At 43.0% G+C, this 12,459-nt stretch overlaps 1 protein-coding gene across 3 annotated transcripts in view; it reads right to left on the bottom strand.

The window, feature by feature from the left end:
- The window catches only part of recql4 (RecQ helicase-like 4), a 144,975-nt gene extending 136,790 nt beyond the window's left edge, over nt 1–8,185 (bottom strand). For all 3 annotated transcript variants that reach the window (XM_069914975.1, XM_069914976.1, XM_069914977.1), the window contains exon 1: nt 8,104–8,185. The gene's annotated coding sequence lies outside the window, so the exon portion shown is untranslated. The remainder of the gene's footprint in view (nt 1–8,103) is intronic.
- Nucleotides 8,186–12,459: the final 4,274 nt, after the last annotated feature.

Here is a 12,459-nt window from a genome sequence, read left to right as displayed (position 1 = left end):
TTATGTCCTCAGGGTGCACCGGGATTTGGTGATACCCGCGCACCAGGTCAACCTTGGAGAAAACCCTTGCACCATGCAGGTTGGCCATAAAGTCCTGGATGTGAGAGATGGGGTAATGGTCAGGAACTGTCGCCTCATTTAGCCATCAATAGTCTCTGCAGGGGCGCCAGCCACTGGAGGCTTTTGGGACCAGGTGGAACGGTGAGGCCCACGGGCTGTCGGACCACCGAATGATCCCCAGTTCCAACAGATGCGAAAACTCCTCCTTCGCCTCCTGGACCATGTCAGGCGGGAGCCGCCGTTCCTTGGCGTGTACCGGTGGGTCCTGGGTGGGGATGTGGTGGAACACCCCGTGGCGAGGCGAGGCAACGGAGAACTGTGGCTTGAGGAGTATCGGGAACTCGTCCAAGATCTGCTGGAACTCGTCTCTGGGCATGCTGATCGTGGCCATCTGCAGCTGCTCTGCGTGGGAGGCGTTGAGGCGAACGGCCTGGAAAGTACAGGCGTCCACCAGGCACCTACCCCGAATGTCCACCAGAACCCCGTGGGCGAGGAGAAAGTCGGCACCCAGAATGGTGATCAGAAGGGACAAGATGGTGAACCTCCACGAGAACTTTCATTGGCCGATCTGGAAGTGAACTGTCTTGTCTCCATACGTCCGGATCTCTGTTACGTTGGCCGCACGGAGGGGAGGTCCTCGAGGTTGGTTCATGGACACTGATCTGGGCCCCAGTGTCGACGAGGAACCGCCAGATGCTGACTGAGTCCCGCAGGTAGAGGAGGCTGTGTCCTTGGCCATTCGCCGCAGCCATTAACAGCGGCCGGCCTGCTCATTTCCCTGGAACGAGCAGGGCTGGCGACACTTCCAAGCCTTGGCTCCCCAGCACTGGTGGTAGAAGCAGAGGCCTGGAGCAGATGCCGTACCCCTGGTTATGCTCTTGGTGGCCCCTGCAGGGACTGAATGCTCTACCGCAGAGTTAGGGGCGGGCTTGGCGTGGTCATCCCTGTGCCTTGTGACCTGCTGGACCACCGAGCCCTCTGGGAATCGCTCGAGCCATAGCTCTTGGGCCTTCTGAGCAACCTTCCTCAGGTCAGTAAAGCTCTCTTGGGCCAGTAACGGCCGGATATCCTCAGACAGATGGTTGAGGAAAATGCGCTTGAAGAGTGGGCAGTTGGTGTGATCACCCATGAGCGCGAGCATTTTGTCCATCAGCTCCACACACACACACACACACACACACACACACACACACACACACACACACACACACACACAAGACACCTGTCCCCCAGGGCATTGAGGTGCAGCATCCGAGCTGCACTCTGGTGCCTGGATAGTCCGAGGGATCCGGTGAGCACTCGCTTGATGGTCTCGTATTTGTCTTCGGCGGGTGGTGCTGAACGAGGTGCAACATGCATTTGGTTATGGCCTGGTCTAGGGCAGCGACCACATGGTAGAATTTGGTCGTGTCAGATGAAATCTGACGGAGGTGAAACTGAGCCTCCGCGTGGCCGAACCAGGTCTCTGGCTCCTGAACCCAGAATTCAGGCAGCTTGACAGCTATAGCACTGATCCCAGGTTCATTCATGATGGATTCAAAAACATTTGAACAGTCTGGGTCACCAACTGTAGTGGCAGCTACACTGTTACTGAAAGAACACACAACCAGACAGGTTGAGCTCAGTGAGCAGAACTGATTTATTGCATGCTGCTGGGCTGGACATACTCCCAGCCTGACCTGGCTGAGAATCGCGCTGGGGGGCGCTGACTTCTGAGGCCTGTGCTGAGAAGAAGGGGAAACCCCCGACGGCGCCATTTTGGCCGGCTGCCCTGCCACGTGGGGCCAGTTCGCCTGCCTAGTGGTGTGCCGCCACAACTCTCTACTTTGTCCCATGCCTTGAGCACAAAGTTACCCAGCCCATCAAATGATGCAGCACACATTGTCCCGCCTTTTGTAAACGCCTTTTGTGTACTTGATATCCATTCCTCTCGCACATGGTCTTTGAATGGCTTGTTCAGATATTGAGGTTACAATATAGACATCAAACCACCCAGGGTTTGTTATGTAATGATAATCTACTTTTAGTGTTCTCAATTAAGTGACTACGAAACATATCCCAGACCAACAAACTCCGTTCTTTGTGCAAACCGCCTGCCACCTGTTCCACGCATTGTTTATCCATAGTTTTACACCATTTTCATCCATCCATCCATCCATCCTTTTTCATGAAAATGTACAAAAATACCTGCAGAGAATTTTATTTTTGGTTTAATTTTGCATTTGAAGATTACCATGGGTCTTAACTTTGTCCCGTCGGCCATGCACGATACACCACTGTAAACCTGGTTCTTTCATGGTCTGCACATCTGACTTGCACAGTTTTAACAATGTTCCATTTCACTGTTCTATTGTCTATTCTGTTGAAATTCATGGGGGTTTTGTTCAAGTTTCCAATATTTGTCAATACAAACTGGTGATGCAGACCTTTTGGCAGTTTCTGTGCAATGGGGTTTTCCACAAGCTTGTCAGCTTGTCCTGTTCCAGTCCCAGCTGCTGTTGCTGAATGTAACACTGTAGAACTGATCTCTCTCTCTCTCTCTCTCGCTCTCTCTCTCTCTCTGAAAGAAAGCCTATTTGACTCTCTGCTTGAAAAAGCACATGACCCTCTTAGAACAGCTCCAGACAATCTGCAGCTCCAACAAGATCTTTCATCTGTTGCCTTTTTGTAAACAACAATCCATTAGTGAAGTCTCTTGGGCACTCTCCAAAGTTCTTGCAAAGGCTGTGAGGCCCCAACATGTCTAGCATGAGTAGAGCTCCAGTATTTTAAATAAGATCTGTTTTAAAGTGTTTGTATGTGACCTACTCTAACAGACCTTTCCCAATTTATCTCCCAAAAACATATCTATATACTCTGTCACATTAACCACTTTGGTAGGAAAAATAGAAGAGCAGATTATTTAAATGATGAAAAACTGCAGCATGTGGTTATGCAGAAGGGCTTGGGAGGGCTTGAGCACGAATCACAAAAAGTTGGGTTGCAGATCCAACAGGTTATTATGAAGGCAAATGAAATGTTGGCCTTCTTCGCTAGAGGAATTGAATTCAGGAGCAGGGAGATCACACTGCAACTATACAAGGTACTGGTGAGGCTGAACCTGGAGCACTGTCTGCAGTTCTGGTCTCCATACTTGAGAAAGGATATACTGGCCTTGTAGGCAGTCCAGAGGAGGTTCACCAGGTTGATCCCGGAGATGAGAGGGTTGACCTATTAAGAGTGACTAAATCATCTGGGATTAGACTCACTCAAATTCAGAAGAATGAGGAGATCTTATAGAAACATATAAAATTATGAAAGGGATAGATAAGATAGAAGCAGGAAATTTGTTTTCACTGGTGGGTGAGATCAGAACTAGGTGACACAGCCTAAGATTCAGGGTAGTAGATTTAAGACGGAGATGAGAAAAAACTGTTTTTTTCCCCAGAGTAGTGAATTTGTGGCATTCTCTGCTCAAGGAAGCAAATGAGGCTACTTCATTAAACATATTTAAGGTTCAGTTGGATAGATTTTTACATAAAAAAGGAATTAAGGGATATGGGGAAAAGGCAGGTGGGTGAAGTAGAGTCAACGATCTTACTGAAAGGCAGAGTAGGCTCGACGGGCCGGATGCTCGACTCCTGCTCCTATTTCTTATCTTTTTATGTTCTTACGTACCAAATTCTCATTTTTTGTAGATATATGCAAATTAGGGACTTTCTCCATTCTCAACAATCAAACCTTCGCAGGCTCCTGTTATGAATTTGATAGAAACAATTTACAATCTACAACCATCACAGAGCAGGTTATTATTTGTTGTATATGATGCTTTGTTGAAATGAAGGCAAACCTCATTTGACAAAATTAAAACGACATGGGAGCAGGACATCCATATTTCAATTTCTGAAGATTCTTGGAGTTCCATGTTGAAGATGATTAATGCATCATCTCTATGTGCCCGTCACTCATTACGACAATTTAAAGTTGGGCATAGAACCTATATGTTGTTAAATTAGCTCGTATTTATTCTAATACCAGCTCTCTTTGTAACAGATACAAGAATGAGGACAGTTCACTAATTCATATGTTCTGGTCTTGTCCAACCCTCGTCAAATATTGGGAGGAGGTTTTCCGTACTTTATCAAAAATCATGAATAGAAACAACACCAGATCTGTTAATAGCCTTGTTTTGGATGGGTGAACAGAAGGTAGTGAAATTGTCTTCATCTCAATTTCATGTATTAGCCTTCATTCTCATTGCAAGACAAGTTATTTTGATCAGATGGAAGATGCTATCCCGCCTACTGGTTACATATTTAAATTTGGAGAAAATATGTTAAATAAGTGTTTTAAATTAAATTCTTTCTAATCTTTGGGGCTCATTTTTGAATTACTTTCATAACCTTTAATGGGAATAATAATTATGTAATTTGTGATTCTGGTGGATTTGCATTTCCTTTTATTTTTACAAGCATTCTTTAAATTGCCATGCAACTTTGCAATGGTTTTGGCAGTGGTTCTCAACCTTTTTCTTTCCACTCTCATCGCACTTTAAGTATTCCCTATGTCATCAGTGCTCTGTGATTAGTAAGGGATTGCTCAAGGTGGTAGGTGAGTGGAAAGAAAAAGTTTGAAAGCCACTGTTTTAATTGCACCTCATTGACTCATTATGTGCACAGTTTTATAACTCCTAAGGAAATGGGCCAATGACAATATTTCTCAAGCAAAATATTTCAGTAACAACTGGCTCGAGAGAAGTGACTTCCCTTCCCTTCCCTCTCATAGACCACCTTAAGCAATCCCTTACTAATCAAAGAGCACAGACGGCATAGGGATGGATTACTAAAGGTGGTCTGTGAGTGGAAAGAAAAAGGTTGAGAACCACTGGTTTATGGATGTTCCAGAGAAAAAATTCCCAACCCATCCATCCTCTCCTTGTAATTCAAGCCCCATCAGTCTTATTAACATTCTCATTAACCTGTTCTGCACACTTCCAAAGAATTTGAGTTGCAGTTTTGTGATTCTTTTAAGAAATGTACATTTTCTTTTTGTTCTTTGTAGAACTTCGTTTGTATATAATAGGCGCGGCATTCTTCTGAGAAACCTCATCCCTGCTGCCTCGATTCTTTTTTCCCCCATTGCATTTGTGTTGTTGGACCATGACTTGCAGCCATACATCAATATAGGCAGAATGTAGCAGCTGAGAGAGTTCAAAGGCGGATTTTCTTGGACGTTAGGATGTTTCTCATTTCTATCTTTCCATTTCTGATCTTGCTTTAATGTCGATTTTGCATTTGCCATCAGATGTTCCCCATGATCCAAGGTAATTGAAGCTGTGAACTCATTTCAGGATTTCATTTCCAAATACGATCCTACAATTTGGAATATCAGGAACGTGTGCAATATCTAGCCCGAAGGCTAGAATTGCTGTTAATGGCCAAATTTCAGAATCTTTTAGTTTGACAAGATCTACTAGACAAGGATGTCCGTTGTCACCTGCTTTATTTGCTATAGTTATTGAACCTTTAGCACAATTAATACGTCAAAATGAAAATGTTAAAGGTATGAGAGTTCTGAATGAGGAATACAAGATTAATTTATTTGCAGATGGTGTTTTATTATATTTGGTGGATCCGGATATTTCTTTACCTGCAATTCAAGAATGTTTAGAAATTTATGGCCAATTATCTGGTTACAAAGTAAATTGGGCTAAAAGTGAAATTTTACCAATTTGTAAAGGTGATTATTCAGTATATAAAAATATTACAAATTTGAAGTGGACCACACAAATTAAATATTTAGGAATCAATGTTAATTCGGAATTTCAAGAATTATATTCAATTAATTATTTTCCTTTAATAAAAAGGATTAAATTAGATTTGATTAGGTGGAGGGATCTACCTTTGGGTTTACCAGGGAGGATTAATACCATAAAAATGAATATTTTTCCTAGAATACAATATCTGTTTCAATCAATTCCTTATTTTTAAAAAAAAAAGTTTTTTTAAGGACTTTTTAAGCGATTAGAGAGTTCTTATGGAAGGGAAAATTTCCGAGAGTAGCAATGAGAAAATTGATGTGGGATTTTCAATTTGGAGGTTTAAAATTACCGAATTTTCAGCATTATTACGAAGCAGCTCAATTTAAATTTCTTAGTGCATTAATGAATATGGATGACCCTAGTTGGGTAAAGATAGAAATGGCAGTTATTTTAGCAATATTTCCTCATGAGTTTTGGTTTCGATGGAATAAAAATTTACTACGAACTTACGATGTGCCAATATTGAAACATTTATTGAATTTATTGTCAAGTAAACTTAAAAAATTGAGACTTAAAAATATATATTCTGGAAGATTGCCATTATATAATAATCAACTTGTTCCTTTTACGGTCTCCAATGCCACTTTGAAACAATGGGAAAAGAAGGGAATAAAAAATTTATCTGATTGTTTTTCTGAGGGTTGTTTTTGTTCCTTTGACGAATTACAAAGGAAATATGGTATTAGTGCAAATTCTATATTTGTATATTATCAATTAAGATCTTTTGTAAAACAGTTATGTGGTCGACATATGATTTTATTGCCTGAATCTAGTTTTGAAGAATATGTACTTTCAATACCAAAAAAGGGATATATATCTGATTTGTATTGTATTTTACAAGAAATTGATAGTAAAAAAGACTGGGATAAAGATAAGTTGAAATGGGAAAAAGATTTAGGACATAAAATAGCTGAAGAAGCTTGGATGGAAATTTGTCAGAATAGTATTCGGAAATTAATTAATGCTAGACTAGCAATGATTAATTATAATTTTATTCATCAGCTATATTTAACGCCGGAGAAATTTAAAAAATTTGGTCTTAGTAAGTTGGATTCTTGTTTTCGATGTGATCAGACGGCCAATACTTTTTTGCATACTGTTTGGCTTTGTGATCGATTGCAACAGTTTTGGAAAGGTATTCAATCTGTTTTTAACAGTTTATATAATATCCATCTCGTATTAGATCCCGATATATTTTTATTATGGAACATGCAATCATTAATCGATTTAAGTTTAGAGGATTATCAGATTTCATTTATTTATTTAGCTTTAGTTGTGGCTAAGAAATGTATAGCACTTACTTGGAAAGATAGAAATAGACTAACTTTAGATAAGTGGTATTTGGAGATGAAATTTTGTTTGACTATGGAAAGGATATCTTTTTCAATTCAGGATGTCTTTTTATAAGTTAAAGTAGACTCCGTTTGCTAATTATATGCATTTAAGTTTGATTTAAATATATGTTTAAGCGAGATATTTTAGTATTGACAATTTTTTGTTGCTAGAATTTTTTTTAGGTTAAGTTTTATCTCTTTTTTTTGTAAGTGGGTATTTTTTTTTCCATATATAATATTGTCAATTTTATTAACTCTTTATTTTGGGGGGGGCGAGGGTTGGACTAATTTTAAGTTAGACTATTAATATTGTGTTACAATTAACGGGGGGGGGGGTTATTTTGTGTAGTTTTCTGATGTAATATTGTAATCATAACTTTTTAAATTTTTTTTCTATTTTTCTTTAAATGTAATTCTTTATTGTATTCATGTTATAAAATTTTAAATAAAGTCTTCCAAAAAAAAGGAATGTGTGCAATATCCATCCACACACGTGATTATTGTATTCTGTCTTTTTAAATTCTTGCACTATTTTTATTGATTTTGTCAGATGGTTTATATCCATCTGCTGCAAAACAAGGCACTGGGTCACGTTGAGGACAAATTCTGAGCCTGGATCCTTTCCCTGCACCGTCCGCGCGTCACCTGTCAGTCTGGCGTCACCTGTCAGTCAGTCGGAGCCGCACTGCGCCTGCGCGCTGTCTCGCTGCCCACGGACAAAAGGGTCGCCATGATGGACAACGCGGCGGCAACGAGCGGAGAAGGTCAACCTCTTTTATTATTCCCCCCTCCCGTGCCAGCGCTCTTCCCCCCCCCCCCCACCCCACCCCACCCCGTATGAATCCCCCCGTCTCTAACGGGGCTGGAGAGAGAGAGAGAGAGAGAGAAAAACAACGTGGCCACGCTTACCTGCAGCCGGAGCCGGACCCCCCCGAGGTTCGAGCGCTGGCCTCGACTCGAGCTTCCCGCCTTTGCTATCACGTGAGCCAGCCGCGCTGCCGTTGCTGGCCGCTGATTGGAGCAGGTGCGGAGAGGGGCGGAAGTGAGAGCAATCCGGCCTTCGCCCCGCAGGCGCGGCCCCAGTCACAGCTGGGCACCGGAAGTCAAGGGAAGGTCGTGTCTGTGGTGAATCTCTATGGGCAATGGGACCAAACAAATACTTTTATAGTCTTCTCCCCATCCCCCCCCTCACCCAAAAGTGAAAAAAGAAACACCTACCATTTAATATACAATATATAATAATGTTTGGCCTGGAAGTCAGCCTGAAGAAAACTGAGGTCCTCCATCAGCCAGCTCCCCACCATGACTACCAGCCCCCCCACATCTCCATCGGGCACACAAAACTCAAAACGGTCAACCAGTTTACCTATCTCGGCTGCACCATTTCATCAGATGCAAGGATCGACAATGAGATAGACAACAGACTCGCCAAGGCAAATAGCGCCTTTGGAAGACTACACAAAAGAGTCTGGAAAAACAACCAACTGAAAAACCTCACAAAGATAAGCGTATACAGAGCCGTTGTCATACCCACACTCCTGTTCGGCTCCGAATCATGGGTCCTCTACCGGCACCACCTACGGCTCCTAGAACGCTTCCACCAGCGTTGTCTCCGCTCCATCCTCAACATTCATTGGAGCAACTTCATCCCTAACATCGAAGTACTCGAGATGGCAGAGGCTGACAGCATCGAGTCCACGCTGCTGAAGATCCAGCTGCGCTGGGTGGGTTATGTCTCCAGAATGGAGGACCATCGCCTTCCCAAGATCGTGTTATATGGCGAGCTCTCCACTGGTCACCGAGACAGAGGTGCACCAAAGAAGAGGTACAAGGACTGCCTAAAGAAATCTCTTGGTGCCTGCCCCATTGACCACCGCCAGTGGGCTGATCTCGCCTCAAACCGTGCATCTTGGCGCCTCACAGTTTGGCAGGCAGCAACCTCCTTTGAAGAAGACCGCAGAGCCCACCTCACTGACAAAAGACAGAGGAAAAACCTAACACCCAACCCCAACCCACCAATTTTCCTCTGCAACCGCTGCAACCGTGTCTGCCTGTCCCGCATCGGACTTGTCAGCCACAAACGAGCCTGCAGCTGACGTGGACATTTACCCCCTCCATAAATCTTCGTCCGCGAAGCCAAGCCAAAGAAAAGAAGAAAGGTGGACAGAACATCATCCCTAAAATCCATAGATGCTTTCCAAATACTATAAAAATTTTCAACCTGATTCCTTAAACTGTATGTGAAAAACAGAAGTACCTTCACAGAATTTGCTCGAGACAAAAATTGAGAACAAATACCTTTTATTCTACTATTACAACAATTCAAAGTTGGGTGCTTCCCCTTACCCTGGGAATACACACAGATACTGAGGCTGACCCAACTTTTATACATTTCATTTCAGTACAGAGATACCTTCCCCCCAACATTCTTCTGCCTCCTGGATTGGTTTAGCATTAAGTAATTCTGCCCACGTGGATTCTAACTTCTTATCAGTTTATGTGCCTTCCTGCAAACTTGTTAGCCAGGAAATATCATGTCTTTGTTCTTTACTCATTAATCAATCCCCAAGACTTGGTAAAGCTATTTACTTGCTATCCTGTTTTGAAGATCCTTATTTTATTATACTTTTATAACCCTTCCTCCCATTCCAGCATCCCTTCACCCTGATTTAACCCATAATACTTCATTTCTAATTAGCACTTGGTTGACTCCTCACATTCCAGCATCCCTTCACCTGAAGTTAACCCATAATACTTCATTTCTAATGAGCACTTGCTTGACTCCTCAAATCCAGTATCCCTTACATGTATGTAATTTTTTTTCCAAAAGAATGCAATTTTGCTTCTCATTATTACCATTTACGGAGCAGAAACAGGCCTTTGAGTCTGCACCAGTTCACTAGAATGACTCCACTGGCTCAACCCTCCTGCTCTCCGCCAATAACCACCTCCAACCCCCTCACCCCCACGTACACATCCATCCTTTTCTTAAACGACAGAAGGGACCCTGACGCAACTATCTCATTCGGAAGATCGTTCCGTTCTGCCACCACTCGCTGAGTGAAAAAGCCACCTCTAATATTTCTCCTAAAGTATTGCCCCCTTACCCTTAACTCATGGCCTCTTGTTCCAACCTCCCCTGCCCTCAGGGGAAAGAGTCTGTTTATGTCTCGTCTATCTATTCCTTTCATAATTTTAAATACCTCTTTATCAAGTCCCCTCTCAGTCGTCTACGTTCCAGTGAATAAAGTCCCAGTCTCCTTAATCTCTCCCTGTAATCCAGATGCTGTAAGCCAGCCAACATCCTTGTAAACCTTCTCTGCACCCTCTCCACCTTATCTAAATCCTTTCGATAATGTGGAGACCAGAACTGAACACAATACTCCAAACCTGGCCTCACCATTGCCTTAAACAGCTGCAGCATCACCTCCCAGCTCCTATACTCTACACTATGATTTATGAAGGCCAGCATGCCTTCTTAACCACCCTGTCTACATGGGAATCCACCTTCAGTGAACTCTGTACCATAACCCCCAGGTCCCTTTGCTCCTCTGCGTGCCTCATTGCCCTCCCCTTAACTGCATATGTCCTATTCTGGTTATTTTTACCGAAATGCAACACCTCACACTTATCTCCATTGAATTCCATCTGCCATCTTTCAGTCCACTCTTCCAAACAAACCAAATCCTTCTGTAATCCAAGAAAATCTACCTCACTATCCACCACTCCCCCTATTTTCGTATCATCCACATATTTGCTTACCCAGTTAACCACATCCTCCTCTCAAGGGACCCAGCACCAATCCCTGAGGCACCCTGTTTGTCACAGGCTTCCAACCTGACATACATTTGTCCACCATGACTCTCTGCTGTCTATCTCCCAGCCACCTCTGAACCCATGTCACAATCTCCTCAAATTCCTAGAGACTAAACCTTTCTTATTAACCTTCCATGCGGAACCTTATCAAAAGCCTTACTAAAATCCAAATAGATCACATCCACCGCTTTACCTTCATCCACTTTTTCTGTCACTTCCTCAAAAAACTCAACAAGATTCGTCAAACTTGACTTTCCTTTTACAAACCCATGCTGGGTGCCCCTAATCAATCCCTGTCTATCCAGATATGTGTATATACTATCCGTAACCTTCCCCACCACCAAATTCAAACTTACTGGCCGATAATTACTTGGTTTACACCTACTGCCTTTTTTGAACAATGGAACAACATTTCCAATCCTCCAATCCTGTGGTACCACCCCCTCCTCCAGTGATCTTTGAAAAATCACTGTCAGTGCCCCCGCTATTTGTTCCCTGACCCCCCTTAAAGTCCTGGGAAAAATCCCATCAGGACCAGGAGACTTAGCCACTTTTACTGACCCTAGAAGCTCCAAAACTCTCGCTTTACTAATCCCTATCCTTTCCATAACTAAGCCCTTTGCCTCTCTTATCTCATATTGCCCAATGTCCCTTTCCCTCGTGAATATGGATGAGAAAAAATTGTTCAATAATTCTCCTGTCTCATACAGTTCCTGACATAGTTCACTGGTCCCATCATCCAGTGGACCTATTCTATCCTTAACCCTCCTTTTAATATTCACCTATCTGTAAAAACCCTTAGGATTCACCTTCGCCTTATTAGCTATGGACACCTCATACCTTCTTTTTGCCTTTCTAATTTCCCTCTTAAGGTTCTTCCTGCAATCTAAGTAACGACCAAACATCTCCTCAATCCCTTGTTTTTTATGTTTGGTATAGGCCTCCCTCTTGTCCCAAACCAACTTCTTAATTTTTCCAGAAAACCATGGCTCCCTCGAACCTGTAGTCTTCCTCTTCGGCCTGACTGGAACATAAAGATCCTGTACTCTCAAAATTTCACCCTTAAATGCCCCCCAAATTTCCTCTACATCCTTTCCGGCAAAAAGATCAACCCACACAACTCTCTGCAAAACCCTTCTCATTTCTCCAAATCTGACCTTCCCCCACTCGAAGACCTTCAACCTCGTACCCGATCTATCCCTTTCCATCATTAAGCTAAAGCTAATGGACCCATGATCACTGGATCCAAAGTTCTCTCCAACGCTTACCTCCATCACCTGCCCCATTGCATTCCCAAACAACAAATCTAAAACCACTCCCCCTCTAGTTGGCGTCTCAACATATTGCTGCAAAAAGCAATCCTCAACACAATGCGTAAATACTAAGCCATCCTGACTAAGTTTCCCAATCTATGTTTGGAAAATTGAAATCCCCAACCAACACCACCCT

Source organism: Narcine bancroftii, chromosome 1 (assembly GCF_036971445.1).
Source record: "Narcine bancroftii isolate sNarBan1 chromosome 1, sNarBan1.hap1, whole genome shotgun sequence".
NCBI classification, from domain to species: Eukaryota; Metazoa; Chordata; class Chondrichthyes; order Torpediniformes; family Narcinidae; genus Narcine; species Narcine bancroftii.
Note: the sequence above shows the minus strand (reverse complement) of the source record. Positions and strands in the feature narration are given on the sequence as shown.